The 6,000-nt window shown below is 47.5% G+C and overlaps 1 protein-coding gene across 1 annotated transcript in view; it reads left to right on the top strand.

The window, feature by feature from the left end:
* Nucleotides 1-2,837: 2,837 nt before the first annotated feature.
* NUP93 (nucleoporin 93) overlaps nt 2,838-6,000 on the top strand; it is an 85,928-nt gene continuing 82,765 nt past the window's right edge. The window contains exon 1 of the mRNA XM_079760051.1: nt 2,838-2,964. The gene's annotated coding sequence lies outside the window, so the exon portion shown is untranslated. The remainder of the gene's footprint in view (nt 2,965-6,000) is intronic.

Here is a 6,000-nt window from a genome sequence, read left to right as displayed (position 1 = left end):
AATGAGAACAGGGTTTCATTCCAGGCCCAGTTCAGAAAGTTGGCGGTCCAGTCCGTTTCCCTGGACAGTTGTTACGGTTCTCGGAGGCTTTCAGGTCCATCTCTGGACTTTCCTGGGCCAGAGAACACTCGCCTTGGCGTCAGAAGCCTTGCTTGCAGGCCCTGGGCTGCCACCACTCCCCGGTGTCTCCCTGGGTAACTCACTGAACCCTCCACAGGTTTGGTTTCCCCACAGGGCACATGAGGATAATCAGCCCTGCCCTGCCTACTCCTAGCTAACGCGAGGTTCAAGTGTAATATTAGATGTGAATCACTTTTTATAATAATTATTATTTTTTTACTTGTCACCTGAGGATATTTTTTCCATTGCTTTTTCAGAGACAGTGGAAGAGAGGGAAGAAGGAGAGAGAGAGAGAGAAACATTGATATGAGACACACCAATTGGTCCCACCCCCATGCCCTGCATGTGCCCCATGGGGGCCAGGGATCGAACCTGCAACTGGGACTCAAACCTGAGACCCTTCAGTAGGCAGACTGATGCCCAACCAACTGAGTCACATGATCAGGAGTCTAATGTATATTTTTAAAATTGTTGAAATGATAGTTATATTGTTCTGCATTTTCCTCTTCTTGGGCATATTTTTTTTATTAGCTAAAAATGTTATTTTATAGCCCTGGCCAGGTAGCTCAGTTGGCTAGAGCATGGTCTAATATGCCAAGGTTGTGGGTTTGATCTCTGGTCAGGACACATACAATAATCAGCCAGTAAATACATAAATAATTGGAACAACAAATCTTTCTCAAATCAGTAAATAAAAATATTATATTACACATATAAAAGAATTTATATGTAATATCCTCTCTAATAAATGAGAAACATGCAAATTGACCTACCTTACGTCCACCAGCCAATCAGGGCGATTATGCAAATTAACCCAACCAAGATGGCAGTTAATTTGCATATCCAGGCCAGAGCGAAGACTGAAGACAGCATAGGAAGAAGCCAAGCGCTGCAGAAGGGAGCGAAGCTGCGGAGAACCAAGCAAGCGGGGCAGGGAGAAGGGAGGGAAGCAGGCGGGGCAGCGGAGACCGCAGCAGGAAGCCCTATTGCAGGAATCTTCCTGCAAGGGGCCTCTAGTATGTAATAATGAATAATAATATAATCAACTACTTAACAACCAACTACCCAACTCAAGAACTAGAACATATTCAATACTTTAATTCTCCCCAGTGGTCCTCCAATCCCTTTCTATCCCTAGAGATAATTACAATCTTCAGTTCCCTATTTATCATTCCATGCAGAAACAATAGTTTGGTTTTACTTGCTTTTTCCACTTAACATTGTTTCCAAGATTCATCCATGTTGTTTTTATGGCTATTAATTCACTTATTATTTAATGCTGTGTAATATTTCATTGAGATAATACTCACAATTGGTTTATTCTTTTTTTTTAATCCTCACTGGAGGATATTTTTCCATTGATTTTTAGAGAGAGTGGAAGAGAGAGGGAAAGACAGAGAGAAACACATCGATGGGTTGCCTCCTGCATGCGCCCTGACCAGGGCCCAGGCTGGGGAGGAGCCTACAACTGAGGTACGTGCCCTTGATCAGATTTGAACCCCGATCCTGCAGTCTGCAGGCCCATGCTCTGTCCACTGAGCCAAACCAGCTAGGGCTATTCTTTTTTTGTTAATGGACATTTGGCTTGTTTATTGTTTTGTTCTGCTGTTGTGAACTGTGATGCTAAAAAGATTTTTTTGACATTAAAATATCTTAATTTTTGAAAGAAGATTCTTGCTCATATCTCCTGGTGCACATGTGTAAGAGTTTCTTCTGGGCACGTATGTAAGAGTGGAAATGCTGGATTTATCATATGGAAAGATTCTGCTTTAAAAGGTACTGTAAATGCCATGATTTTTCTTTGGCAATGTTTTATGAGTATTTGTCTATCATTAAAATTCTTCTTTACATAAAGGAGAAAAGCAACATAAAAGCATAAATACTATTCAGATGTAAGATGCTATTATATTTTTGGATATTGTCTGACCACAGCAGGATCTAAATGAATATTTAATAGCTTTAGGACAAAAGCCATGCTCATGCATATTGTCAATCAACACCAGTCATTTATAGAGAACCCACAATACGCTGGTGTGAAGTGTTAAGATAAACAAAGTCCGACACTAGTTAAAGCAGTAAGGGCTTATTTTAGTCAGCAAAATAGACGATTGCAATAGGGAAAAAGGTCCGGTATGAACTAAACTCAGCTTTAATTTCTACGGAGCTGACGGAACATTTCAAAAAGCGGATGAGAGAAGAGGGAGGGGGTGCACAGTGGTGGTGGGAGCTCAGTAGGCAGGGAAGTGAGAATTTACCAAAGTGAGGAGTTGGTGTTGGTCCTTGAGAAACCCTCTGCTTGGGATGTTCTGCAGCCGCGATTTTACACGGCTGATTCTCCCCTATCGGCCGCGTTTCAGCTCAGACGTCACCTCCTAGCAGCCTTCCCTGACCACAGGCCCCCCTTACAAACTGGCCGCTACTGGCCCCATTTTGTTCCCCCGCTAGCCTGCCTCTCCTGGGCGGGGTCTTTTCTGCCGTGGCCCCACCGCGCCCACGGCGTCTAGGTGAGGCCTGTCACTAGGGTGGCCTCAACAGAGGTAGGAACCCGCACCGGCACCGTGGAACCGCTTTCTCTGGACCGAGCCTTCCGCAGCCTCGTGGGAGAGGCGAGGGCGGTGGCCCCGGCGTGCGGGGCGCGACAGCTCAGCGGAAGGCCCGCCCCCGGCCCCGCCCTGTCCCTGTCCGCCTCCGCGGGTCTCCATAAAGTTTAATTGGCGGCGCAGCGCGCGGGGGCTTCTGGGAGCGCCGGCCTGGGCCAATCAGGAGGCGCGGGCGAGCGGCGCGAGAAGCGGCGGTCGCGTTCTGTGGCCGGGACCTGCGCGGCGGAGGCGGCTGCCCAGCCAGGTGAGCCTTCCCCGGCCGCGTCTGGCGGGTCTGGGTTGGTCCTTCGGCCTTGAACCGGGGACCCGAGGCGGGGCGGGGCTGGGTTGGTCCTTCGGCCTTGAACCGGGGACCCGAGGCGGGGCGGGGCTGGGTTGGTCCTTCGGCCTTGAACCGGGGACCCGAGGCGGGGCGGGGCTGGGTCCCCACGCCCGGAGCCGTGCTGCCCACGCTTCCCACTCGCCTCCTGGAGCCGGGCAGGTCTGACCGACGCCGGCGAGACCGCGCCTGGCGAGCCGCCTCCCTGAGGGCGTCGGGCTGGGTCCCGCGAGGACCCTCTGTCGGCCCTTTCCGTGTGCGGAGCGCGTCCCCCGCCCCCTCCGACTCCCCGCCCCCACCCGGCGCTGCCAGCCCACCCGCCCGGTCCCCGCCGCAGCTCGCTCGCCCCTCGCGGGTGCACCCTGTCGGCAGGCGTCGCGCTCCGAGGGAAGGGGGCTTTGGGCGAGGGTGACGACCCTGTGAGCTTCCCGACCCCTGGCCTGTCTCCTCCACCGCACCCAGGGGCACGCTGCTTCCCTTCCGGGAGGTGGCTCCCCGAGCTTTCTCTGGGCGCACAGCACCCCATCCTCTGCAAAGGCAAAACCAGAGTTGATGGGGTCTCTTCTTCAAAATTGCAGGGCCGAGCGCAGGCTTCTCAAACTCGGCACCCTTGTTAGTTGGGGCTGGGTAATTCTTTGTTGTGGAGGCAGAGCTGTGCTTCATGGGGTGTCCCTCTGACCTCTACCCTCTAGACGTCAGGAGCACAAGGCCCTTCTCCCTCAGTGTGACAACCAAATATGTCTCTGGATGTTGCCGGTGACCCCTGCGGGACAGATCTGCCCCCAGTTGAGAATCGTAGGTTTAGAGAGAAAAGCCAGATCCAGAGACTTTTGGAGGCCACCTTGGTGAGCTGTTGGAAGGTGGGGTGGCTGTCACTCCTGAGGTTCGGTGTACAGATGGTTTCCATCCCCTGAAACGGGGCTGCTCCTTCTGAAGACACATGGAGTTCAAAGACTGAGTTCACATAGCCCACATTTGTGAATTCTTCATGGAGGGCAGGCCCTTAGGAATCATCTGAGCCAACCTCATCTTCACTGGTGGTCACACGGGTCCAGAGAGCGGTCCAGGGCTAGTCCCAAAGTAAAGGGCTGATGTGGGGCAAAGCCAGGCTGGCGTCCGTTGTTCTTCGCTCCCAAGCCTGGCTGCTACTGGGAGCTGCGAGTTTATCAGAAAGTAGTAACCTAGGTGGATACTGGATGGTTCCATGTGGTGCCAGGTTGCGTCTCTTTGCTCATTGAAGATGAAATAATGCAAGTGGTGTTTTATGTATCAGGAAAGCTGATCCTCCACATCCTTTACTGCATGCTCGAAGTCATCCAGGCCAGTGCTGGTCCTGAATCACCCTGTTTTTAATTTCTCTTCTGTCTAGGGTAATTTATTTCCATTCCTTCGTTTTCTCCAGAAGTCTGCTTTCTGAATAATGATTAGGGCTAACTTTCTTTTAGTCTTATAAGACTATGAAGAATTATCCAACTATTATAACAGAATCATTATTATCTTCCTAGAAGCTTCTGAAACAGTAGTATCTGTTAAGATGTAATTTTTTTTGGTTGTTGTTATAATCGACAGCTGACAGACAGTAAAAAGTGGGATGATATTGTCATCTAACCATAGTTTATATATTCAAAAGAAGAGAGGAGAGCAGAACCAGCTTTGAAATCTCGAGTGAGGCTTGCTTTACGCATTAATCTTTGGTGTTGAATACTGAACACTGCTCTTTTTATAGGTTAATTAAGAAGGTTTGAGGGCAACATTTTAACTTTAAATTAAATGTTAAATTTCTTTTGAATCACACCATTGTGGAAACTTGGACTTATAATAATAAACATTTTTTAATAGGGTGCATAACTTATATTTAAAAACTAATTGCCCCAGAAGTTCTTATTGAATGATATGAGTTGTGATTAAATAAGTTATAATTTAGTATCACATATTTACTTTTGAAACATGTTTATAATTAAATGACAAAATGTCACCAAATTGGCAGCTTTGGAAAAAAGCTTAAGTAGCATTTTTACAATGACATAAATCAGTAGAGTTTATAAAATACTTTCTGTGTATCACCAACCTCTTGAAGTAGGTAGGAATTATTATCTTTTTATAGATGAGAAATGTTTCGCTAGTAAGTGAACACTGTAAATTTGAATCACGTTTGTGGGTTCAAAATTCAGTCTTCTTCTGTTTACCCATTCTGTTTAAGATTTAAAAAAAATTAATTTTGTCATATTAAAACTTTTAAAAATAATTGAAAAGGAATAACATTGTTAGTTGTACATTTTGAAGAATAAAGGAATAAATAAATAGCATGAGTTTATTTCCTCTGATGTATACAAAATTCCCCCCTCAGACAGCATCTATATACTGGTATATAAAAGCCTAAGTGACCATCTGACTGGTAGCTATGATGCGCAATGACCACCAGGGGGCAGACGCTCAGCGCAGGAGCTGCTGAGCTGCGGTGATGCACTGGGAACCAGAGAGGAGGGAGCCTGATTTCGGGGTGCGTCACCTGAGAACCACCCTCTCGCAATCCGGGACCCCTCAGGGAATGTCGGAGAGCAGGTTTCGGCCTGATTCCCGCAGGCCAGGCTGAGGGACCCCACCGGTGCATGAATCCGTGCACTGGGCCTCTAGTCCAGAATATTATAGCAGTGCTAACTGCATTTGTTAGATTGCAGGATTTTTGTAGCTGAAGAGATAATATTTGGGTCTGTGGTAAAATTAATTTCCATAGTGAGAGGTAACAAGTATTGTTTGAATATATTAAATTTACGCAGGGGAAGTAGTTGGTGTCATCATTTCAAGCAAATGGGTGAATCAGGAGAGATTCCTTTAACACTGAAGGGAAGACAGATGGCTTGTCTTTACCCTTTCATCGCTTTCTCAGTCCTTTGTATTTATTGGATAACTGGGCTGTTTGGATTGTGGGTGATAAGTAAAAGGAAAATTCACATGTTGTAC

The sequence above is a fragment of the Cnephaeus nilssonii genome, assembly GCF_951640355.1.
Source record: "Cnephaeus nilssonii genome assembly, chromosome: 20".
NCBI classification, from domain to species: domain Eukaryota; kingdom Metazoa; phylum Chordata; class Mammalia; order Chiroptera; family Vespertilionidae; genus Cnephaeus; species Cnephaeus nilssonii.
This window is presented reverse-complemented; position numbering and strand designations above follow the sequence as displayed.